The following is a 27,206-nucleotide window of genomic DNA, read 5'->3' on the forward strand; positions in this document are numbered from 1 at the left end:
ATATATATTTTTAGTAGCGTTGCTTTGATACCTACGAAGGCTTCACAAAAGAAGCACTTTAATACTCCTTTTATATTTCAAGCGAGCAGAGTTGCTAAGTTTCCAAAATTTTCAATCAGCCTTACTATGATAATTCTGCAATAATCTTTTTTTTTTTTTATGAAAAGGAAATTATTTACAATGCCAATTTTTCCCCTTCTTTCTTCATGCCTGTCTCACACTTGCCCTTCCCCCATCCCCCATCCATTTTCTTTCTGCTAGTACTTAAAAGAATGATTCCATTGGACAATGACCATCCAAGCCTGGGTGGCCAATAACGGTGACTCAGTGTCCTTCTCTCGGACATTTGCATCTTTCAGACTCTGGCACATCCTTCATGACCTGCTCCTTGTGGTTACCGCAGCCTGTACCAAAAATCAAACAAAGACAAGAAAACAAAACAAAAATATGAGATGAAATAAAACATCAAAAGCCTGTATTTCACAGTTTGTATAACTTTTATACATTACGTCTTCGCACACACACGCACTCACACAGAGCAGAGTACAACTGGTCACTCAGTCACTCGGGGGCAACGTAAAGACTTGGCAAGGTGGCAAATCTGTGGTTGTACTATTAATCAGGAATCATTATCACTGTAGACTGACCGAGTAACACAGATCCTACCAGCAACAGTTGGCTGGTTTCATTGAACAGGTGACCATTCAGCGTGAGGCCTGAAATAGAGGATGCCATTGCTGGCAGGCAGTATCATTTATGGCTTGTTGTTTTCCTTTTTGTTCTTTTTCCTTTGTGAGAAGATATTCAAAATGCTCTGACACTGCAGCACAGGAGCTTCAGTGGTGTAATTTGAAACCAAGGACTCGCTTTCATGAATCATAATGCAGGGACACCAGTATCTGGGTTTTGTTCTGTGAGAGCCAAGCACAATCACTGCATGCTACGAGTGCAGTTACCATGGTAAAGACCGAAAAATGCTCGCCGTGGGTAGGACGTGGTGCGTCACTGACATGGTGACGACAATCATCATAAGTTGGAATTGTCATAGGGTGTTTTTGGAATAAATGACACGAAGGGCAAATTTCATACAGCCTGTGAGGGTTACAAGAAATTCTATCTGTAATGCCTAACGAGCACCTACACATTTGCCAAACTTGTGGGATGCGATTTGAGCATTATAAGCTTGTATGCAATAATTGTCTCATTCTATGATATGGAGACGTCTACACAATGCGTCGTTTAATCTCCGCATGTTTACGTCTGCTGTGTAAGAATGACCCCATGTTTTTCTGGCAGAGCAAAGGCATGCACACAGATCATTCTCAATTCTTCAAAATTATCAAAGCATCATTAATACCAGGTATCCTGTATACATAATGGATTATGATACCTGCATTTGTACGTAATAAGAACAGCTTGATAAGTGTTCCTTGCAAGTCACTCCCCAATAAACCTTATCACTGACTGATTTTTACATCACACTGTTTGAATGTATTCCATGACTTTGGCGCACCAATCTAATGAGCTGTTGAAGAATACATAACATCACCTTTCAAGGATTAACAGCAGCACTCTTTATCATTTCTAGTTTCCACATTGTGAAGCCATATGACACACAATGTACGGTGTGACAGCTAACAATCTTATGGTTGGAACGTAGTGGTCTCAGGTGGGTTTCTAATGAAAGGTGCGTGTTTATATGCCTGTGCATGTACAAAGAGTTGCTCTGAAGTGCTAGCATTTCTATGGGGGGGGGGGGGGCATTTTCTTTGTTATGAGGGTATCCATTTGTGCTTGCAGGAGTGATGGGTTTACTAACACAGGTTGACATGGTAGAATTTCTGCATTCTTCCCAAAGTTCTTGTTTCTTCACATACATGTAAAGTAAAGCAGATGCATCTGTCCTTGATGATGGGGGAGTCATACATAGTAAACGTATAACATAACATTCATAAAAGTTGCCCAATGATACCAGCTACAGGGCAGCATTTTCACTTTAATATCAGAGATGAAAGAGGAACTGGCCTTGAAATGTGGGTAACACTGGCAACCACTGGCACAAAACCAACACTTCTCTTTACAGTAATCATCTCAATCAATATCATCAATGGGTAACCAGTTTGTATGTTCATGTTGGTGGTAGTTTGCCACAACGGTTTGAAGAGGGTTAATGGTCATGGGCGGGGGGAGCAAGGGAATGTTCAGTGATGGGGTGATGATGATTCAACCAAGCAGCCTTGGATGTCTGGCCAGTGTCCTACGCCTCACATACCACGCGACACACACAGAACATCTCTTAAAACCTCCAAGCTTGTCACTTCCCTCCCAACGAATTCATTCACCACCAAAAGAGCAACATTCCCCGCAGCTGGCGCTTTCTGAGACAGCACTGAGTAATGCCAGTCACTGACAGAGCGACGACTCGTGATGCAGTTGAAGGTTAGGTTGTGGTGGGGGAAAAGAGTCTACGTGACTTTCTTTAAGGGGGGGGGGGGGGGGGAGATGCGGCATTCGTAGACTTCAACCTGTATCAAAACTACATTGAAAACATTCTTACACGCTTCACAATAATTTGACGTGGTATACTATCCTATCAACCTGTCACAGGTTAATCCTACTGTCATGTAAACAGAGTGGGGGTGAATTCTAAGATGCTACACGATTCGTCAAAACATCACAAAAGGCATGACCGCATAACACTTTACCTCATGTTTTCAAGTGGAGTATTTTTGCACAGATTCAGTGAAATTAACTGTCAGATTATGAGAGGCTGTATCATTTAATGGAGAGCTTTTCAGGAGATCAAGCTTGGAAAACCTCTGGAACAACTTTAACTTTATCAAAAAGAAAGGGGAAAAAAAATGTCAGAGGAAATGAGGGGATTCCCATCGATTACGTTCATTTCCTCCTCAATTAGAAACACCGCGGCACTTCACACAGGTCCGGGCCCAACAGCTGGCCGACACGTCGTGACCACCAATGAACCCAGAAAAGCGCAGTTTGAGTTGAGGAGTGCCACATCTTTTTGTCAGGTCCTCTGTTCCTTGCCTTGTGACTCTCCGATGACCTTGTCTGACTTTGAAGAAGAGTGAGAGACCTTGCTTCTCACTTTGAATTTCATATTGTGGCGCCATTGATGAGGTAACTGAGCACAGTGTGTCACCCTATCAGACCCTTCTACCAGACAATGCGATCCGAATTCAAGCTTTACCTATGCAGTGGGAGGTTACGTATATCTATAAACAACTAAACATCATAAAATCACGAGATCACGAAATCACAGAGATTTAAATAACTGATAACAAAGAAGCTGTCACCTTTCCACGTCTGCTTGTGGCACTTTTCACAGACAACTCTGAAGCACATCATGAGCTTTGGGTTAGCAGTCTGCAGGAGGTGTGGTGATGGACGTCAAACACTGCCTTCCCTGTCTTGGGAATGCTTCTTGATTATTCCAGCTTCAGCACTTGACACTGAAAAGAAATTAGCAGATAAATAAATACAAAAACATATCCATATTATCCCAATACAGAACTGCACTACAGTAAAATACAGTAATGATCTTGCAGCATTAGGAAGAAAACTTCTGCCAAATTGACTTATATGTTTTTCATTAATGTACAAACTTGTATTTTGTATTAGTCATCTCATGAATCTCAGCTATATTATCTGCTATATTATCCCTTCGATATTTAATTTCTCTTCAGCAGTGTCTGTCTCTAGAAGTCCATCAGTTTTCCTTTAATCTTTCATCTAACCCAAGCATTCAAAGTGAGAGTCTGATAATGTACAATGTATATGATGTGTATTTTGATAATACTGTAGAGATTTTTAGCACTGCAGACTGAAATGTCATATTTCAATTGTTTAAAGGACAAGTTCACCTTCATTAACATAAGGATTGAGAGAATGTAGCAATATTAGTAGAACACATCATTAAAAGTTTGAGGAAAATCGGACAATCCGTTCAAAAGTTATGAATTTTTGAAGTTTTTGCGCAGTCACCGCTGCATGAGAAGACTACTGCAGTGTATGATGTCACATGCGTACAACAGTATAAGGAAAATATAAAGAGAATTTCACAAAATTTAATCTTTTGAAAAAAGTACACATTCCCTTGAATCATTACTGACATATGTTATGGGTAATATTATTCCCATTGCCTTTAGAAAGAGGCAAGTCAAGTGCTCTTTTATTATGCGAAAAAAGTGAAAATATGTTGAATTTTCTTTACATTTTCTTTATACTGTTGTACTCATATGACATCACGAGCCTTAGTAGTCTCCTCATCCTGCGGTTCCAACACAAAAATTTTAAAAATTCATAACTTTTGCATCGATTGTCCAATTTTCTTCAAACTTTCACTGATATGTTCTACTAATATTGCTGCATTCTCTCAATCCTTATGTTTATGAAGGTGAACTTGTCCTTTAAATATTGTGAATGAGGTATTTGAAAAAAAAAAAAAAATCTTCTGCATTTAGGATACAAAATAGTAATCACTCAGCTGGGATAAAACTTCCAATTACTTATGCCGCTTTGGTACTCTATCTACAGTAGAAAATGATCCATTTTGGACTTCAAAATTGTGACATGCACTTTACAGCATGTAGAAAGAAGCCAGTTTGGGCACTTATTTCAAATAAATACCTGCAACCTGTATGTATAATTTTCAGACTAGATTCCTTGCAAAATACATACTTTGCAGTGAATATCAAAGATTCTACTAAAAATACTGATCAGAGTGCTTTTTATACATAGCTCACATTCCCATGAGCATCACTTACAGTATACGTAAAGGAGCTTCAGCTCCTTGCTTATATGCGTACGTTAATTTTGGTGTACATCCTTTTCTGTTTTTAAGTAACAAATGTAACATGATGAGTTTGGATCAAAGCCTTACAAACGAGATACGAGGATGGAAATTTCTCTGGTTTACAGAACTTTATGCATACTAACAGCACACACACACACACACACACACACACACACACACACACACACACAAAAGGTCCAAACAGCAGAATCTGGCATTACACCAGGTACTGAAATATATTCGAAACTTTATAGGTCATCTCTTCTTGTCTTACAGAGCTCCCCAAAAGACCAAGAAAATATTTTTCAGTCTATTCTCATTTTTTTCTTTCAAGAGAAATTAACAGTTTAAAACTATGTCACACTTCCATCAATCAATACAGTCAAAGTACTCATATAAGTTCAGTTTAAACAGAGGAAAGGTTCAAGATTTCAAGATGGAAGTGACCATCAGAGATCCTTGCCCTTGAAGCAGGGCATTCTTTTTTTATTGACATAACTATTGATGGTGATGTACTGTGATATGTATGGCCCTATATAGCTGTCTTATCAAGCCACAGTGCACCTTGCTCCTTCCCTTCTGCATCACCATCTACTCTAGTAAATTCATTTGGATGTTACATAATTCTAATATTACAAATCTGCCAACTTTGCAACACATATGCTGAAGGTGGCTATTCAAATATTATATTAAACTACAATAGACTATTTCCATTTGATTTCTGTCTATTGACTTATCAATCAATTGATAATCATTTAACATTCTTGCTTATCATGGACAATCATGACAGTGCACTTGTCTTAGATTTAGACAATTGCCTCTATGGATGGCTTTCTCTGCCTTGATTTAAAAAAAAAAGATACATTCCTTTCTAAGAAGAAAATGCATGTACATGTACAGCTGTATCCACAAATAGTGATGTACAACTATGAAGTCACTAATAACTAATAACAAATAATAAATAGATATTGATTTAATTGACACTAAACTTGCCTCCTCCTATAGTTTAAGAAAGTGTTTCTTTCTCATTTCACTTTGCAATCTATCAGGAATAAAGATGAAGTTTGGTTCTGGGTTTTCCTTTTGAAACTAGGAGCTTTGTTCTATGGAGAATCTACAGATGTTGTATGCCTCTTGAAATCTAATAAAGTCTGATGAATATATGGGCATCTTCCCATCAAAACGATATATTTGAAGACAAAAACACAATAAAATGTCTTCTGTGATTGATGGACACCAATTCAATTCAGAATTCCCCCTGAACTTTACAGCATCCATGCTATAAATTTCTTTGGGAGATTTAGTAGATATTGAAGTTTTTTAAGCCATCTCTTGGTATGGAACATGCTCCTACCCCTACAACTCTCTCTCTCTCACACACACACACACACACACACACTCACACACACACACACACACACACACACACACACACACACACACACACACATTCTCTCATTAAAAGAACCATAAACATTGCACCAACATGTAGAGCTTTACTCAGCTGCTATGAAGACATACTCATGGTTATTTTTCATAACATTTGCACTACACTCGCATCTTGTCATATGTTGGCAAGAGTATCATTGAAGACTCTTATGTTAGACAGATTTATATCTCATTTATCAACAGCTTCCTCGCATCTATGTACCATTTAATGTAGTCCATGATGCCATAAAACCAACTGTTCTGATCATTCCAATTTTATAGTGGCTGGCTACAGTGGAATTTGTGAGGAAAAAAACAAACAACAACAACCTTGCAAATCATTCAAGCTCATCCTAGCAACAGGAAGAATTTGGATTGCATTTAAAAAAAAAGAACCTTGTCTTTTATGTCTTCACAAAACACATCTATAAATAACAAAATGTAACAACTGGAATGTAGCACATATTGTGAACCATGCTCACGGTATTTTGCAGCCACTGTTTTATATCATATTTTCATTTCATTTCATTACATTACATTTATTCAAGTTCATTTGCAACAAAGTGTACAAAACATATGCTAAACCAATGAATATACATATTTTGACTATATCAAAGTACAGTGTAATCACACAATAGGTTGTGAAGTCAAGATGCATGATATTTAACAAATAATATGAAAAATGAACTTAAATTTAACATCTTATTCTTTTCCTTCATCTCTTGGTCTATTGTTACTTCATAATGTCTTCCTCGATGTACAATTTGAAGACATATACGTGAGACTCCTGTACATGTACATGTGTGTAATGTGACAGGGCTTTTGGAAAAATGGCACCATCATTATGGAACAATCTCCCCCTCGGTATTAGATGTATTACAGATTTCGATAAATTCAAATCTGTGTTGTCAGTTTTTCGATACAGTGGACTCCTGTTATAACGAAGTCCTTGGGACTGGCAGTTTCCTTTTGTTATATTGAAATTTCATTATAACCGAACAAATAAACAACAGAAAAACATAGAGCGGAAGATGTTGTGGCCCGAATTTAATACTTTGTTGTAACCGGAATTTCGTTAGAACCGTGTTCGTTATAACAGAAGTGCACTGTAATCGTTATGTGAACATAGATATGTTTGGATGATCATGTTTCCATGCGTACATGCACAGAGACTATCCTATGGTATTATGCATCCTACGAACTGATTATTATTATTACTATTAATGTGCAGGAGCAAATCTACTAGTACTAGTTCAGACCTCCTCACACTACCCAATGCACACCTCCTGGTACCCATTCACACTGCCTAATTAGCTCTGGCTCTGGGAAGGAAATATAGGTTAAAAAATGTGGATTATCTAAAACCATGCCCACACCCCACAGAGTTCTCATCAATGGAAAGGTTTAGAATGAAACACAATTTAGATACACAAAACATCAAAACTCCTACACAACCTTGAAACATCTCAGTCAATCACAACACCAAAATCTGTGTGGAGAATACTATGTTTCTTTTTTGTTCTCTATTTCTTTCTCTCTCTGTTCTACAAAAGACAACAGGAACTATACTGATTTCTTTTTCTTTGCATTGACATAGCATTGTTGTTGTTTTTTTTTTTTTAAAGCTGTGACTGAGTTGAAAAAGTTTACTACACACATCTATTTAGTTTGTTTTGTTTGTTCTGTGTACAGTCACTGCTATTCTGACAGGCTTGCCTGTGTGTGTGTGTGAGAGAGAGAAAAAAAAAAACCCAGGTATGCAGGGAAGCCAAGGATGTTTGTAAACAAAACGCACATGATGCTCGATACGCATGCCAGCGCAATAATTAGCTGCAGGGCCATGAATTGGCTGACCTCCGACGACATTGCAGCGACTCAAGCGTAATGCACCATTTGCTCCCAGTCACGTTCTGTTCTTAACAGAGCACTAGTCAAGGTAGAGATCGACATATTTAATACGTGGCACTAATTTCATTTTGTGAAGTGACTTTACGTCTTCCTACATACATAAAATCTCCACAAGTAAAGGAACTATATCCAAACAAGGTAGCCATAACATTTATGTCTTATATGCAATGTCAATGGTAAAAAAAAAAAAAAAAAAAAAAAAATTAAAACAATAAAAATAATATCAGTTTGTATTCTCATTTCTCACTGCTAGTCTCACAGTCAGCTTTGATAAAGATTTGGCATAGATGTGTTTTGATTTACTGATGTTATGTCTCAAAAGAAGTTACAAACTTTCTAGATGAGTATTCATATGACATGCTAGCAAATATATCCATTAACTTTCAACATCACCAGTCAAACTTCCTTAAAGGGGCATTCCGGACGATTTTCACAATTTGACATCATGTAGTACATAAATCAACAGCTCCATGTATAGATTCGTGGAATTTATTGTGGTCCTTTAGCAGAGAAACCAATAAATTGAAAATCTTAAACAAATTACACTGAACAGTGTTGATGACATCAGAGCCTCATATATTTCAGAAATGTAGCAGTGTAATTCCATTACAATACCGCTTGCTCAACAAGTTCACCTGTGAAAAATCTATGCATGCCTTCTTCTTTTGTTCTGCTTCCTCGAGCCCGAACTCATGCATTCTTATGGTGAGGCTGTCATGTCATCATCCTTGTTCATTGCAATTTGTTGTAATTTTTGAAAACATTCTTATTCCTTATCCTAATCACTATAAATTCTGAAACTCTGTACTCAGTTTGACTAATTTATAGTTGTTCAAATGTAAAAGTCTGAAAATCATAGGGAGGTCCCCTTTAATAAATTATGAATAAAAGCGCATGTTTGTAGAGACGTTCTTTAACCATCCATGAACATTCTATGCCACATCAAGAATGCAATGTTCCATTTCACATTGATTTGTACACTGAAGACCTGGAGTCTATCTGCTGTGCTGTCATTAGCGAGTAGTAAACAAGGTAATATGAGTCGCTTTCACACTGATTCAAAGGGAATAGGAGATTTACTGGCCTTTGAATCACGGGAACATTACAAGGCAAATGAGAATTGTTGTTTTCCATATATTCTTGAAATCATTACTGCTTTCTTGGAATTTCAAGGCAAGGTAACCTCATCACGTTTTTAAAAAAAAAATGCCGCAGAGTGAGAGAGCAGGTGCTGCACGTCTCAATATTGTCATAGAAAAAGGTCTGTGATGCAAAAGAAAGATTGGCAAAGCTTTCATTGGGTTTTGTAATAAGGGTCAGTAACCCATCACAAAACAAGTTTTAGACGACAACAACGTGATCACTGCAACACAATAAAATATATCCAAACCGACTACTATTCAAAAGCCTAAGCTACAACAAGAGTCAATGACTTATCTTAAAGAAGAAAGAAAAAATCTAGAGGGAAAGGAACTGTATGCATCTGTGTCTCCAGGCAAATAAAAAATATAACTAATTGTAAACACTCATGTTTAAGGCACAACTTTTTTGTCCTGAAAAATATTGAAAGTTGGGTTGCGCCTTATACACGAATGCAAGTACTTGTGTCTATGTGTTTTGTTTTGTTTCTTTGCCCTGATGTCCAAAGTCGGGTACACCTTATACATATAAGTGTTTACAGTGAGGACAGAATGAAATACTTCAAATGATTAGCATATCACATGACATTACCATGGCTACTGCTCAACAGATAAAAGAACACTTTATCAGTTGTAATCTAGGCTAAGATTTTTACGTTGATTACGTTCTTACTCACCAATTCGTAAAGACGAGTGCGTCTGGTTTTCAAAATTTAGTTGCTCCCACTCAAAAAAACTATCTCTTCTTATTTGTACTTCTGGATATGTATGCCTTGGAAAGCAACAGTGAACAGTGTGTTCCTTCCTCTACCTGTGACTGATCCACCAGTCAAAAAGTAGACTCACGTTTATAAAATAGGAGGCATCCTTAACTCTGCTTCCCTTGATAATCATGGCCTTGTAGACACAATCAGGCAAAGACACAAACACAAAGAGAGGGAGACATGCACACGCACCCAAAACAACTCTTGCGACCAATGTTTTGGTTCCGACGAATTCAACGTGTTACTCTACTCCCACAGTTCTTGCAATCCAATACCCCTCACCCCCCCCCCCTTCCTTTTCTTTTTCCGCAAGTCTTTTTAGTCGTCGTTCATGGCATGCCCCACCAGCAGTGAAGCGCAGCACTTCCCTGGGACCACGCTTCGCGCCTGCGCGGGGCATTACTACGTGACTTCCGACTCCCATACACGTCGTGCTCAATGAGGCTGCCTTCACGGTGAGGAGCCCTTGGAGTGGCAATTAATTACCCCACCGTCCTTCACCTTACCCAGTCCTGCCCCATACCCTGGGGGTACCTGTTGGCCTGCCAGTGACTGCTTGAGAGAGGGGTAAACTGGTACTGGGCAAGTGGCACCATGTCCCACACCAAATACATAAAACTATAACAAAAAGCAAACAAAACAAAACAAAAACAGAAACTAACACTAAACATACAAAATAGGCCCTAACCCATTTATCTGAAACAAATCCCTGTAAAATTCTAAATAGAGATACATTACATTACGTAGCATAACAAATGACCATCAAATGAGCCTAAAGGTGACTAAAACTGTTGAATATTTTTCAACTTGTTTATGCTACTAATACTATTCAACATCCATGTTGGCTGTCTTGTCTGTTTAAATATTTGGCATACTTCTGGCCCATGAGCAATGTTCGTGTACACTGTAGTAATTAGAAGTCTGTGCATTCATGAATGTGGAAGTTTTGCACTATGACTTCTTAAATGAGGCCATTTCATTTTCCAAGAACCCAGCACAGAAATCGTGAGCTGTTAAAATTTCATGGAACTGCCTTTCAAGTGGCATTGTTGAGCTCTAGGGCACCTTATCACAACGATAATTACCGGAGATAAACTGTATTGTCCTTGTCCAGGGGTCCTGAGCATAGATTGGACGTGAATAACCTATTCATGTCCTACTTGCTTGGTGCCAAACTCACAGCAGGAAAAGTCAGAACGATTCATAGGACAATGACCTGTCACAGGTTTTAATACTGACACACAAACTGCATTTGATACCAGGTCATAACTACAAATTCACTTACATGTAGCAGTGGCGGATCCAGAGGGGGGCGCACCAGGTGGGCGCCCCTCTTTATTTTTTCATAAAACAAAAGAAATAAAAAGAAAAAAATGGGCAGGGGGCGCGTGCACTCCCCTTTAATTTTGTAAAGGTGCCTCCCCTTTACAGAAGTCCTGGATCTGCCTGTATAGTGGAATTGTTTGAATGTAGGTGCGCATGAAAATCAACATTTAAGATGTTTCAGTATCTTTATCTCCATGGCAATGCAAAATAATCACAAGAAAAACAACAATGCAGGGTCAGACAAAATGATGAAGGGAGGAGTAGGGCATCAGACTCTTATACAGTTCGACCGCGATTATCCGGCCATGTCGGGACCGGCGCTCATCCGGATAAGCGAATTGGCCGGATATGGGAGACACAATGTTAATGTATATAGCTGCCGTCCAAGCTGCCGACCAAGCTGCCGTCTCAGTGCACTGGCAGCTAGGCAGGTAGCGTACCCAGCAACGGTGGTGTAATCTATGCTAGCCTGCGCAAAATTGTAGTCCCTTCTTCACAAAAATAGATATTATCATACATGTTTTACCTCATTAGATATTGAGAAACCTATCATGCACATCTTATGAAATTAGTGAAATAGATCCATGAAAAGATGTTAAAGTCACTGTTTTTCTCAATTTTTGGATGAAAAAAAAAAAAGTCCTTCACTGCGTGAACGCGTCCGGATAACAGAGATTTCCGGATAAAAGGAGGCCAGATAATCGAGGTCGAACTGTATTCAATTAGCTTTGGCTAATGGTGTGTGCTCTTATCAATGTGACTTTAGATCAGTTCATCTCATTTAATCATATTTAAAAATTCATTCATACTTTTCTTCTCGAGTTTGCTTGTGGCAGATATGTACATGTACTTTGACAGCTAGTGGGTGTGCCCACAGTTGGCCCAACCCAGCTGTGACTTCATACAAGCAAAACATACATCGCACATTGAACCCACATCAAGGGAAGCAGGCTTCAGGAGTAGCTCGCCATTAACTATTTCAGATACTCACACCCACAGATTTGATTGCATTAATAAAAGTCTATTAAGAAGGTCACAAAATTACTGAATATTTAAACATCACCAATTGGACACTTCCACGTGTGTTTTCCTTGCGCATCATTCAGCATCAGGTCATAAAGTACTTTTTTCTCTTTTTAGATTTCTTCACCACGCACACACACACACACAAAGAGATGAAGTTCACGAACTGACAAGCCATCTACACCGAAATTATTCTTGAAATCTTGTTTGACATATTTCTGCAGAAGCTGTGACACAAGGTGCACGAACTCTAACTCCAAAAGAAAAGAGAAACAACATCAACAGCAAGGATAAGCACTTATATTTTAAGGAATGACTCAAGGACAAGGGTGTGAGTACCCTTATATAAAATCTGGATAAAAAGGTGGAGATTCTAAGGGCAGTGCCCTCTGGCAAGGGTTCAGAAATTACACCTTCTTTTGGCCTAGCAGTGCTTCTTATCAGGGACTGGGAGGTGAGACTGTAAGGAGGTGAGACGAGGTGTTTCTCACCTCCCTGTTTTTCATACAGGGAATAGTTTTTCTGGTATTGCATTGCAATTTGGGATGCATTTTGCTACACAAACTACCTTTTCACATTCCTTGAGCAGAACAGAGAGAACTTTAATCTTGACCTTTGAATTTCATCACTACACATGTAAACACTGTATACGCCATATATTTCGCGAGTCTACATTTTCGCGAATCGGGAATTCCCGACGATTTCGTGAGTGGTGAAATTCGCGATCGTAGAGTCCTATATGTACATGCGTACGTAACATTCACGTCGGGATCAGAGTCAATATTTTCGCGTGTCTTTAATTTCGCAAATAGCACCCGACTCGCGAAATTCGCAAAAATAAAAACCTTGCAAAATATTCGGCGTATACAGTAATTGAAAATATATTCATTTCTACTCTCCCTCATATTACTATTGAATATTTCAAGCCGAAATTACGATACAAAATACTATTTTTGACAAATGTTTGCTTTTGTCCAGAGTCTAATCAGGACATTTACACCTACTTAATGCAGCATACCTGGACAAGGTACAAATTCAATCTGCTGAAAATATCTTTCATATTGTGGTAAAGATATCTGAAACAGATAGATGAATGGACAACTTAGAAATAAATAATGCTTTGGACAATATCCTTTGGGGTGGAGGCAGACTCACACACGAAGGGGTTTTTCAGGTAAGCTTTGGTTGGTCACATTTAGGTGATGTGAGATTGAATAATGTCTTTTACCTATTCAAATCTCAATGTAACCTAATGACCTGGGGAAAAACATCTGATGTCTATGATGTGCCACACAGTTCGACTGCTTTTTTTAAATTTTCTTTTGTTGTTGTTGTGTGTGTGTGTGTGCGTTTATTAATTTTTTTTTAAGGCTGAACAAGCAGTTTCTCACCTCCTTTCAATTTCAACACCAGACTCAGGGGATGGGAAAGATTATGCTTGAGAATACATTAAAAAAAAAGACAGAAAGAAGAACCTGTCACAATGGGTTTCAAAGTAAATACAAAGAGCACAAATTTCAATGGAATTACACCATGCAATGTGTGAATGTATAAACAACAATGCTACCTAATGACCCAGTCCACCTGATAATGGTTTCCGAAATCATTGAAACGGTCAAGATGTGTTATTATGGTCCCTAACCGCACACCATAAGTGGACTGGACATTCTTTGATTCCTTATGCCGCAAACAATCAAAGAAAGCATGTAAGTACACCATGAAAGGAGAGAAAACATCTGGCAAAAAGATTAATGACCACAGGGGGTCACTTCTTCACTTTTGTGTCATGTTTCCGGAAACTCACTTCAAGAAATAAGACCTTGCGGACAGAGATTATGTAAGGCATGGATTTAAACATGGAGGTAGAAAAGAGAACCTCCATGATTCAAAAGATGCAAAACTTTGGCTCTAAGAGTTACATAAGTTTGGTTTAAAACCCTGGGAAGAGAATGCCCCTGTTACACAATTGTTAGCATTACAAAGGTAAAATCGTCACATTTTGTTTGAAAAGATTTTATTTTCTGCATTTCATATTTTCTTTCAGAATAACAAAAATAACAAAGGCAGGTTCAATTACACAAATACAATTCTGAAAATTATTGACATATTACATAGTAAGTCATATTTTGTATGTAAAGACAAATGAAACGTTAAATAACATTCAAAATGTTTATATGGCCAATAATGACTTAATTCACAGTACAATATATAATATATACATATTATGCAGAGGGCCGCCGTTATAAGCCGTGCTTGAACAGACGGACAGCCGGAGTTAAATTACCATTTTTTATTGTAGTACTTGAACACTAATACAGATGGGCCATGTTAAAGTGCGCGTAAATCCAGTTTTATACAATTACTTGGTAAACAGGAGTGGTGCCCGTGAGTGCGTGTGCAGGTGATGAAGCGCGAAAGTGTTGATGGTCAGCACTTCTAAGAAAATGATTGGATATGTTATAATATGGGCGAAGGGTCAAGCAGCAAAGTAAAAGAAAAGGAAAAGGGGGTGGACCAAATATTGCCTTGTTGTTGAGTATAAGAGGTACATGTTTAATGATTACTGTACCGTATGATATTGTGCCAAGAAATATTTCTTTGTATTTGCCTTAAAGGAATAGAGAGAAGTGCACTGTTTTATGTGGAGAGGGAGTGAATTCCAAATATCAGGCCCGTTATGCCGAATTGATTTTTGAGCTAATAGGAGTTTAGGGTTATTCAAATGGAAATCATTACGATGGCGCGTGGGGTAAGCATGGACATCCCTGTTAAGGGAAAATGCGTTGTGGAAGAGTGGGAGTAGATTTTGCGTGTATTTGAACATAAATATTGCTGTTTGAAATTTGTGTATATCGTCAACTTTAAGAACTTTTAGTCTAAGGAATAATGGATCAGTATGTTCTAGATAATGTGAGTTGGTACATATTCTTATTGCCTTTTTCTGTAAAAGAAAAATAACATTTACTTTGGTTTTATTACAGTTTCCCCAGACAACATTACAATAATTAATGTACGGTAAGATTAATGCATTGTATAACATAATGAGTACTTTTTCCGTTACAAAATATTTTAATCTCCGAAGTATTCCAATGGCTTTGGATATTAATGTGGTTATATTGTCAATGTGGTTATTCCAATTTAAGTTGGAGTCAAGGGTTACCCCTAAGAACTTGGTTGATTTTTTTCCAATAATGGGCATACCATCAATAATAATGTTATTAGGCATTATCGGTTGCAAATGTGAAGTATTGAAGTTTATAAAACACGTTTTATCTATATTTAGTGATAATTTATTGCATTTAAACCATGTAGAAATTTTTGCAAGCTCAGAATTAAGTATATCAAGTAGTGTGTTTAAACAGTTGTGAGAGTAGAAGACACTGGTATCGTCCGCGAATAATACATAGGTGAGAAGGGTTGAGGAATTTATGATATCGTTGATATATATAAGAAAAAGTAGAGGTCCTAAAATGGATCCCTGTGGTACACCGCAAGTAATATATGACTTAAGCGAGGTACTTGAATGAAATGCTACGTATTGCTGACGTTGGGATAAATAATCTCGGAACCAGGAAAGAACTATTCCTCTTATGCCATAATTATGTAGCTTTTTTAATAAAATTCCATGGTCTATTGTATCAAAGGCCTTGCTCAGGTCCATAAAAACTCCTATCACGTGCTGTTTGTTCGCAATAGAATCGATAATTTTGTCACAAGTTTGAATGATTGCAAAATCTGTAGAAAAACCTTTGCGAAAGCCAAATTGGTTAGGATTTAAAATGTGGTTATCAACCAGAAACTTATACAAACGTTCATGTGCAATCTTTTCAAGGATTTTGGAAATGACGGGCAATAATGAAATTGGACGATAATTCTTTATTTGGGACGCATCATCTTTTTTGTGAATAGGGATTACTTTCGCAATCTTTAAAGAATTTGGGAAGATCCCAGTAGATAATGATAAGTTACAAATATGTACTATGGGGGTTACTAAAAAATGTATTATTTGTTTTAGTAAATGCATACTTAATCCATCGTGGCCACAAGATCTACTCGACTTAAAAGATCGAACAATATTCAGTATTTCATTTTCATTCGTGGGAGTAAAGAATAAAGAATTATTATTACTTTCTGGAAGGTAATCTGTAAAATTTCCAGCGTTTGGAAGTATTGTTGAGGCGAGATTGGGGCCTATGTTGGTAAAGAACGTATTAAAACAATTTGCAATGATTTCAGGGTCGTTAATATCTTGGTCATTTTCGGAAATAACGGTCGGGAGTTCTTTCTTTTTATTCTTAATAAGGTCATTGATAGTTCGCCACAGTTTGGATTTACTGTCCTTATTTGATTCTAGTATGTCTGAATAATATCGCTTTCGAGATGCCCGGATTAATGTGGTTAATGTATTTCGATATGTTCTGTATTTTGCTTTGTTCTGTGGTGTTGGTTTACGTAAGGACATTTTATATAAGCGATTACGGGTGAGTATAGAACGCATTAGCCCTTTGGTAATCCATGGTTGTTTTGTTTTTGCGCGATTGTTCTCATTAACTAAGGGAATACGATTATTATAATAATAAAGAAATTTATGCAAAAACATTTCGTAAGATAAATTCGCGTCATTGACCGAAGTCACATCTTGCCATTGTTCGCGTGATAAATCAGATATTAATGAATTAATATTTTCGTGAGATTCTTTTCTTCGCGTTCTATAGCATTTTTGTTTTGGTTGAACGTTTCCAATCTGCTCGTGAATGGTAAATATTGGAAGATGATCAGATATATCTGAATAAAGTATGCCATTAGTATAGTTTTTATCAATAATGTTAGAGAAGATGTTGTCGATTAAAGTCTCAGTTGACGTGGTGTTACAGATTCTCGTAGGCTTATTAATGTGAGGATAAAGACTACTTAATGATAATGTGTTATGAAATCTAGAAGAATTATGGTTTGTCGTACTTAGTAAATCAATATTGTAATCCCCCATTAAGAACAAACTTTTATTTTCATGAATAATTGTATTTGAAAAAATTTCAATGCTGTCTAGAAATAAATCTATTTCGTTATTTGGTGATCTATAGATAATACCTATAATGATATTTTTAGTTTTATCATTTATAATTTCGACGAATAAACTTTCAACACCATTAATGGATAAGTCAGGTCGGAGTTTGTAACGAAGTTGATTATGTATATACAAGGCTACTCCACCTCCTCTTCCAGTCCTTCTATCTGCACGAATCATATCATAATTTTGAATACTAAACATATTTGGGGAGACATAATGCAACCAAGTTTCAGAAATTCCTATTACGGAAAAGGCAAAATGGTGAAGAGAGTTTAAGAGCGTTTCGATTGATTCAAAGTTTTTATTCAAGCTTCGTGAATTGATATGAATGAGGCTGAAGTATTTATCTATGGAAAAACTGTGAACAGATCGACTGTCATTTCCAGTTTGGGGGCAAAATTCGGAATTGAATTCGTCAATTGTGAAGTATTCACTATGATGATCTGTTAAATATTGGTCCTCAGCTTCGTGTGCAGGTTCGTTATTCATTATTCAAAGGAGAACACGATGGAAGAAATGGAGGCCATTGAACACAGACGCGCGTCGTACTGTGGGTGAGTGCAAGTGAATGAGTGGAAGGTTGCCTATTGTGTGTGTGCATCTCGCGTGCGAGAGGGAAAGATACAAAATGTTTAGCTTTACTGGATTCGGACAGTTATGGCAGACTATCTTTGTGAAGTGCAGGAAATATTACAAGTCTCTGTTAAATATCTTTATATGATAATTTAGGACAAAACTTATTATTTTGTTCAGTAGAAGTTTGTAGAAATTTGTAAATTGGAATAATACGAAGAAATAGTTCAGAATTAATGAATACTAAAAGTCGTCGAATATGACTGTAATTGTTCGAGAAATATATACATCAAAAATTCGCAAGAAACAAAATCTGGCATAAGATACTGTAGCGATTCTCAAAACTAAATTCACGATAGTATGAATGCGAGGAATATCAGAAAAAATATAGATATCATTTACAGTCTCACTAATTCTTAATTTCCGATACCCCAACAGATAGTTGTTGGAACAGGTTTGTGACTTATTATGTAAATGAACATCTTGGAACCGTAAACATTTGAAAATTTCAAGCTTCTCTTGAAAATTGAAAATGACTCATGCATCTTGGACGATCGGGTGCAACAAAATTTTAGTGATGCATGTTGCCTATGCTGCATGCATGATAAGAAGCAATCAGTAAGGTGCATGCATCTAGTATCATGCGTTTGAACAAAGACATAAAATTATCAATTGGAACAAAAACCAAAAGGCTACGGATATGGCGTTTTTACCCCTTTCCGCACACAATAAAAAAAAAAAAAAAAAACTAAAACATGATACCATACACTGATTTTGCAAAAAGCTAGGTATGCATATTTGTCTTTTTTTTTCTTATCTTTTTCTTCTTCTTCTTCTTTAGTCCTTAGGCTGCATTTTGTTTCCATTTAACCCGTTTTCTTTGGACCCCTACTTCTATAATTTTTATGTCTTTGCTAGACATCTATACATACAGCTCAACAACCTGACTCAGATCCTAGTATTTTAAACCAGCATTCTTGTATTTTGAGCAACTGAAAGTATGCATACTGTGGATACATTAGAGAACAAACCAGAAATCCATTTAAACATCTTATCAAAACTTTACTTGATTATGAAAATCACTTTGTTGTCATTGTCCATCATATAAGGCCTACCATATATGGCACTCCCACTGGCACTCAGTGTAATTCATTAGTTTTATACAATTGTTTGAATATGATTAATATGCTTTGCATGTGTGATATATTTGCATGCACCATGAACACCTGTAAAGGAGGGTGTGATTACACATAATTTCTACTTAAAGGGATGGTACAGTATTGGTGGAGATGAAAATTGGGCTTTTAACTTTTTGCAAGATATCAACAAAACACTCATGAAATAGTACAGAGCATACCATTCTAAGAGGAATTTAAAGTTTATTTGATGAAAATTGGGTTTGGAATGACTGAAACATCCAAAAACAAAGTAAAACAAAGCAATAGTAATAAAATGTGGGTCCCACACTTTATTAGAATCGCTCTGTTTTGGATATCTCAGCCATTTCAAAACTAATTTTCATTAAATAAACATTGAATTCCTCATGGAATTACATGCTCTTTCATATTTCATAAGAGGTTTCTCATTATCTCACCAAAAAAAAATGTTAGAAACCTGAAATTAGGTCTCAACCAAAACTATACGATCCCTTTAACCAAGTACATGTATCTTAAAAACTGATTTTTTTTTCCTCTGGTATTGGCATATTGGAATGTAAGATGGGACCCAGTGGCCTAACTATAAAAACGTTGTTGCTGCTTGGTGCTTCAGGTTTTACTTAAAAGACAGTTTGTTCTGAGGCATGTCACACAAAATCTCACACTTTTTACAGATCAAACTTACATTAGATGGGCACACACATTGATACACTCAAAGTAATCAGTAAAGTAGATCCCATAGCGTGGAGATACATGGTGTGGGAAAGGGGGCTCAGTTCAAGTATAATATTCAAGAATCTCCATAACAAATTGTGTAGTTTTATCACTGATCTCTAGATGTAAGTATACACACAGCCAAACAATCTTGTGACTGGAGTTTATTTGCCGATATGTGGCTGACAGGTGCTATTCATGGTTTAAAATGTGCCCTGGTGTGCAACGAAAAGAAGAGTGATTCTACCAGACCATCCATGTTTCCCCGACATTACTTGGCCTCTGCGTGTTGAAACAACTTTGTGAGTCTTCTTTTTTTTTTAATATCAAAATCCATGCATCCTTTGGAACTTAGTTCCCTGCAGTAAACTACTTTTATTTGTTAACATCACTGCCAATATCGGCCAACCTCTGCAGATCATAGGCATACTGATTCTAAGTAAAACGAAATAGAAATAACAAAATGAATAATAATAATAATAATGATAATAATAATAATAATAATAATAATAATAATAATAATGATAACAATGATAATAATAATGATAATAATGATAATAATGATAATGATAATAATAATAATAATAATAATAATAATAACAATAATAATAATAATAATAATGATAATAATAATAATAATAATAATAATAATAATAATAATAATAATAATAATAATAATAATTTTGAAAAATCAATGCATATTGAAGGCAAAACCTAATAAATCATATTTTGGTTGAAAGATTGGAATATTGCACATACTGAGCATGCTATATGAAGTTAAATAAAAAACTTTTCTTAATCAAATATGACTTTTTTTTTAAAATTCAAACCGTCCTCTCAAACATTCAGAGATATTGCAAAGACTAAACCTAGTTGGCAGCCCTTCATAATAGCTACCAACAAGTCTACACTCTGATACTGCCATCAGCTATCTGGGGCAAAGAGATAAAATATCTCTACACTTGCTTTGTATCCACGGAAACTCTGTGTTTGGCTCGTTTCATGCGTTGTAGGAGGTAGAGACGTAACAAGCGATAGCTGTATTGTATCGCAGAATTGAATAAAGTTGAACTTGAGCTTTGAACTCAATATTTGCATTGTCCCCCTGACACTGGCGACTGCCTATACAGCTCTAGGTGTGCACAGACAACAAAAACCATGGTACTCACTGAAAACCTGTCCATAGATGTACAATACATGTATGTGTCATGCAAGGATACCGTGTAACGACATCCCAGACTGAAGACAAACTTGATTTGTTTATTGGTGATGATCACATGACTAGAATAATGAAATTTCTGATGAGATGTATGAAAAGGGGAATGCTGATTTCCATGCTTATTTGTCGGATCTGTACAAAAGCACAGACCTCAAACTTCACACGGACCCAAAAGCAAACAGAGAAACTTATAAGAGACAGAACTAGTTCCAAAATACATTAAAAGCATATCTCAAGAAAAAAAAAAAAGGTTCAAACATATTAGATACTAAGTTTTGTTGAATGAGATACCCTCAGGTTGGGCATGAATCACATTCAATGATAGTTCTAGTTTTATTATTTGTATTTGAAGTGAATATTTCTTTTGTGTAATACTGTATTATTTGACATTGTTTGTGATTGTTTTGCATTGATATAGCCGATTCCGGGTGCATGCACTGGTTGGGGAGGAAGGCCTCAAGCCTCGGTGATTAAGTTTGCCTTTCCCTCCCCTGAAGACCAGTGGTATGCACCTAAAATCACCACAATCTTCATATCATGTAATATTATTAATATGTTGAAATGCCCAATAAATAACTAAATAAATAACAAATTGAAATAATGATGATGATGATGATGACGATGATAATAATAATAATGAAAATAATAATAATAATGATAACAATAATGATAAAAATAATGATAATAATAATAATTATAGTAATGATGATAATAATGAGAATAATGATAATAATAATGATAATAATAATAATAATAATAATAATAATAATGATAATAATAATGATAATAATCAATAAAACAACCATGATGATCTTGAAGAGGTCTGCTGTACAGGATTAGGCTTAAAGGGGATGGCTGGTAACTGATCAGTGGGAATCAGTGGGAATGCTGGGGATGATTGTTCCAATCCTTGTGAGATTTATTTAAGAGTACATTGTAGATCTATTGTTGTGTGAAAATTATTTGCTTCAGAATGGTCTCATATTCAAGGAATGTGCAGTTCAATGTTTCCAGGCATGCTAACCTGGAAACAGTAAACTGCAATCAGTTAAACTGCAGTCACCTGCAATCATCCCCCAGCATTCCCACTGATCAGTTACTAGCCATCCCCTTTAAATAGCCTTAGTTATCGTATCATTTTTGCAACAAACACACACTCAACTGTTCCTGAGCTTGCACGATTACTATACAGTAAACAATGCACAAAGTTTTCATTCCTTGTATGTTTGTTTATAACACAGTAATCGTGATATCAAGTTATCAGAGGAGGGGGCAAAATCTTATAAGACCTTAATATCATTATTACACTGGTCCTTGGAAATTACATACTTGCTAACACTGAAACATAAAAACAGCCTTGATTTCAATACCGGACATGATTTAGCAGTGGAACTCACTGACTTCTGGTTTGGTATGTTTCATGGCACCTGATCATCTCAGAAAGAGTTACAGGATATACACTTCCGTCAGAGACGGATTAATGTTCAGAGCTTAATTGTAGAACTGGATTTGGGCAGTGCTTTTAAGGTACATGTACATGTAAGACTGTAGGCTGCATGAAATCTACTGATCCTGCGGAGATTGCAAGAGAATCTACTGGTCAGTTGTCTATGCTTCATTGTGAGTTTTCAGATTTTGCAACCACTACTCTGACCAAGTAGTGACTCTGCTGAATTGTGGTGTGGGCTACTTGATATTGGTTAATTCACTCCAACTATTCAAATTCTTGATCAGATGGCTCTATTCCTAATGAAAAAGCTTTAGCAGTCATTTCATTTACATCATTATATCGCCATGATGTTTAAAAGGAATTGTTTCATTTTGTCATGAAATAGCTTTCATTACTTAACTAAAGTGTGAAACATCATAGTTCCTATCACGTTGATGATCTCAGTACTATACCTCATTTCCTTAACCCCCTCAGGACCATCAACTGAACATGCCATTAACATCGGGCATGGACACTGCGCTAATGGCACTGACAGGGCCAGTCCGCATGAACTTGCAAACTCCATGTGAATGGCCATAACTGCAGTTCTGCATACAAAAGTGATGTACTGTCATGCACACATGTTAAACCCATCAAAATTTGTTGTTTATAGATCTACCTCTATATCTCTGTTTACAATCCAACACTGCATCCTACCAGGAAATATGTCTTTTTTTTTTTTTTTTTTCATTTGCATCAAGATCTGCACTATGCATCATTATGCAGCTTCCACAAGCACTGTACAGACCTTCTGTATTGGTACACATGTGTGTGACTGGCTAGCAGCTCTGTACGTAGGGGTCCTACAGGGGTGGATCCAGGAATTCCGTAAAGAGGGGGCGTGTTTACAAAAATAAAGGGGGGGGGGGGGCGCACGCACCCCTCCCCCCATTTTTTTCTTTTTATTTCCTTTGTTTCAACAAAAAATAAAGGGGGGGCGTGCACCGGTTGCTGTCCTCCCTGGATCCGCCCCTGTCCTATAACCCACTTCAAAGATGAACATGATGTGATAGTTTCGGTTTCAGACCTAGCTAATAAAATTACATAGAGATCAGGAACAAACTTTGTTACAGGCTAATATTTGACACTTGCTCCCACATTGTGTATATGCACAAAGCTGAATTTCTGGGTTTATACCAGTTAATAGGGAGAAGTGGAGGAGGGTAGAATAATCTTGTAAATTTGAAACTGTTGTTTGAAACATCTTTTGATGTCAGCATATCATGTTATTCTTAACCATTTTTGCACCTTGCTGTTTAGCTATAGCTTGCTAAGCTTTCTCATTAATTAGCTTTGAGTTAATCCCTAAAAACTTGACCTAACACTTTGTAAATTGGACAGCCCACTGCAGGTATCATGGAAACTGCATTCACACAACAACAACAACAACAACAACAACAACAACAACAACAACAACAAAATCTGTGTTTGCAAATCAATTTCTAAAAGAAACACAATGTGAAAACCGTCAATTCTTGTGTGTGGACACACACACACATAAAATTGCTAACCTCTCCCAAAATGCATTACAATGCAAATTGGGTTCTGGTTCATTTTTCATATATCTTTTTAATCTCTCACAATAATTTGCCTTTGATAGGCGACATGTGCCAATGGCAAATGAAAGAAAACATGAATTTCTTCATATCCCATGTGGAAATGGGGGCAAATAAAATTGATTTTTTGCATCCCAATGCAAAAACCAATAACTCCTGTGTCAGAATATGTGTGTACAGCTCATGCCTATCAATCTGACAGGAAGGCTATCGTGACACAGTAGGGATTCTAAAGAAAGATTAGAAAACCTCTATTCATTGGCAGTTAAACTGTACATTGACATCTCTTCCAATAGGCCAAGAAAGCAATCCAGTTGATCAGTGTGAATCAGGGCATAAGGAGAGAAGGGTTCAGAAAATATACCATCTTCAGTTTCATGTTTGGAAGATCACTGATAATATACATGTATGAAACCCATTGGAGAATAAGGACAACGATTACCTTCTGGTGTCCATTTTATAAAGCAGGTTTGCAATAATGACACTTCACAAGGCACAGAAGGAAATCCCGATTGGCTGCTGCCATAGTAAATTGTTACTATGGCAGCAGCATATCAGCTTTGTTCTGTCAATTTCTGTTGACAGAACTGGGATGAAAATACCTTGAAGACCATCAGGTCATTTCCAGACTTACACTTTTGTAATAGATAAATCTGTTCATCATGTGACTGCCATAGACTCTGACGAGTGTCAACAGAAAATAAAATCTACAGAAGCAATTCAAACTAGGAAATCACCTTTGATTTCCCACCTCCCCCCATCACCCTTTCACTGCCATCACATGCATTGCAGGAATGACTAAAAATTCATGTCAGACAAGCCAAGAAGCTGGCAGACTCAGTATTCATAACTAGAATCAGATTTGATGCTTCACTGTTCTGCCTAGCACAATATGAAAATATAATAAATAAATAAAATGGATGCATGACCCTAAGATGGTTGAATGATGCTGAAGATGAACTGCTGTAAAGGTGACATATGATTTCATGTACAATCCACAAAGATTGGTCCCCAGTCCTTCATTCAGTGCACAGATCACAGATAGAATTATTTTCAGACTAGCTATTCTATTTGAACAATAACTCAAAAGACACTCAAGTTTTGAGGCTATCTCATTACAAGTAAAATTTCAATGATTATTTCACACACTGTTATTCCCTTGCAATGCTGAGTGTAGTAGAAATTAATGAATTCACAGTGCAAACATTTGCATTCATTATTGTAAATTGTTCATCTTTATACACATATTCAAAATATGTTTGATTATTGTAAATGTTCTTGTTGAGATTCTCATACTCACGATCGGGGGTCGATAAAGTTTATTAAAATCTTACAATAAAAGTCCAGTTTCCCACAGCAGTCACTTTTAATCTAGGTTTTTCACATTATTTTTTTGCAAAGAAACACTAGCTGTGTAGCAAAGACTAGAACTTAAATCATGCTCACATGACCTACAATGTAGCTACAGACTACAGTCACTCGTCAAATTAATATCAGCTATGAGCATGTAACATGAGCCGTTCTGGCAAGGGCATGTGAGCTGCAAACATCTTTGAAAACCAAAACTTGCCAAGTTGTTCATGCACAATTCACATCATCTCAGCACAGCGTTATGGACATGTGATTGAAGATGAAACTCATTGTTTGTCAGGGATACCAGCATACAGAATACAGCTTCAGGTATCAAAGTGTGACTCAAGAACAAAGCAACTTCTAAATATTCCCATTCTTCCTACACAAATGGACATAGACCGATAAATCTGCCTCTAGCTCAGTGGATGGCACACGGCCCGGCCGCCCATATCACTGACCCGACAGTTAAAAAGATGCTATCAAATAATCTAGAAACAGATTTATTGGTCTAGGGGTAGGAAATAGAATGGACAGAGCATAACATGAACTGCAGTGCAAGCATCTTGCTACATGGTCAATCATCTAGTCATGTGTTGTCTTTTAACGTTATTATTATGGCAGCATTTCATTCTCCCATCTCCAGAAAGAAAACAAAACTAAACATTTCTTCAACATGATTGAACGCACAGTGAAATACATGTTTCTTATGACCGCTCCTGATTGCCATACATTCATAATACCTGCATTCAACGGGTCTGCAAATCCCTGCCATGTCCATGTCCATGGGCAATGGCACCGCTCGCTCACGACCTGACAACGCGCGGCTGCGTTGAATTGTGGCCAAGGGCTGCGGATGGGGCGACGCGATGCGATGCGCTGGCTAGCTGGGTATGCTGCAAAAATGATGCGATCATTTCTAGCTTCTCTCCTCGCGCCGACTATCTTCATACCGTATACTAATCATAATCATCGCTAACTAAACATTAAGAAATTGTTATTGTCGTCTGATTGGACGTCATATCCAGGTAGCAAAATCAAGCAAAACATCTCACCACCCAAAGACGCTCCGAGTTCTCTGAGACTGGCTAAATTGACCTGCTGGCTTGCTTTGAGATTGGTCTTCTCAATTACCAAGTTCTCTAACAGATCTAGCTCTCGATTGCACCAACTAGCTCAAGCAGAACTTGGCATTAGCTTTGGTGATCCGCTTTGTAGTGTTACCAGCTGATCAACACGATCAAACTCACAGTATACCGGTAGTAGACCCGACAACTTGCCTAGTTTTAGCAGTGGAAGCAAAAAGCGAGTGCATGCGATCGCACAGTCTAGTTTTATAATTTTTTGTTGACAACAAAAGCTAACAAATGCTATATATTACGTTGGACCATATCTCGTCGTGTGTGATTCCTCCTCAAAACAACATCTGCTGGAAGATACTGGACGTCACCACACACGGCCGGACGTCGGTGGGATCGGATGTATTGCCTGCGTCCCAAGCTGGCGCTCGCTGCGTGCTGTAATGACAATCAATGCATTATTGTGCATGCGGAAAATTCACATTTAAGTTTTACAGAAAGATGGATGATAGAGTTGACAGTTGTTGGTATAGCATCAAACTACTGTTAACATCATCATTGTAATCAGTATCATAATCTTCGTATTACGGGTACCGA

General features: G+C 37.1%; 1 long non-coding RNA gene across 2 annotated transcripts; it reads right to left on the reverse strand.

The window, feature by feature from the left end:
- Nucleotides 1-300: 300 nt before the first annotated feature.
- Nucleotides 301-26,749, reverse strand: LOC140245993 (uncharacterized). Of its 2 annotated transcripts, none has more exons than XR_011902415.1 (3): nucleotides 26,586-26,749; nucleotides 3,318-3,473; nucleotides 301-404 (listed from the first exon to the last, which is right to left on the reverse strand). It is a non-coding gene; the product is annotated as an uncharacterized lncRNA (long non-coding RNA). The 2 variants fall into 2 exon arrangements; XR_011902416.1 differs by lacking the exon at nucleotides 26,586-26,749 and adding an exon at nucleotides 26,274-26,374.
- Nucleotides 26,750-27,206: the final 457 nt, after the last annotated feature.

The sequence above is a fragment of the Diadema setosum genome, chromosome 2 (genome assembly GCF_964275005.1).
Source record: "Diadema setosum chromosome 2, eeDiaSeto1, whole genome shotgun sequence".
Taxonomy (NCBI): domain Eukaryota; kingdom Metazoa; phylum Echinodermata; class Echinoidea; order Diadematoida; family Diadematidae; genus Diadema; species Diadema setosum.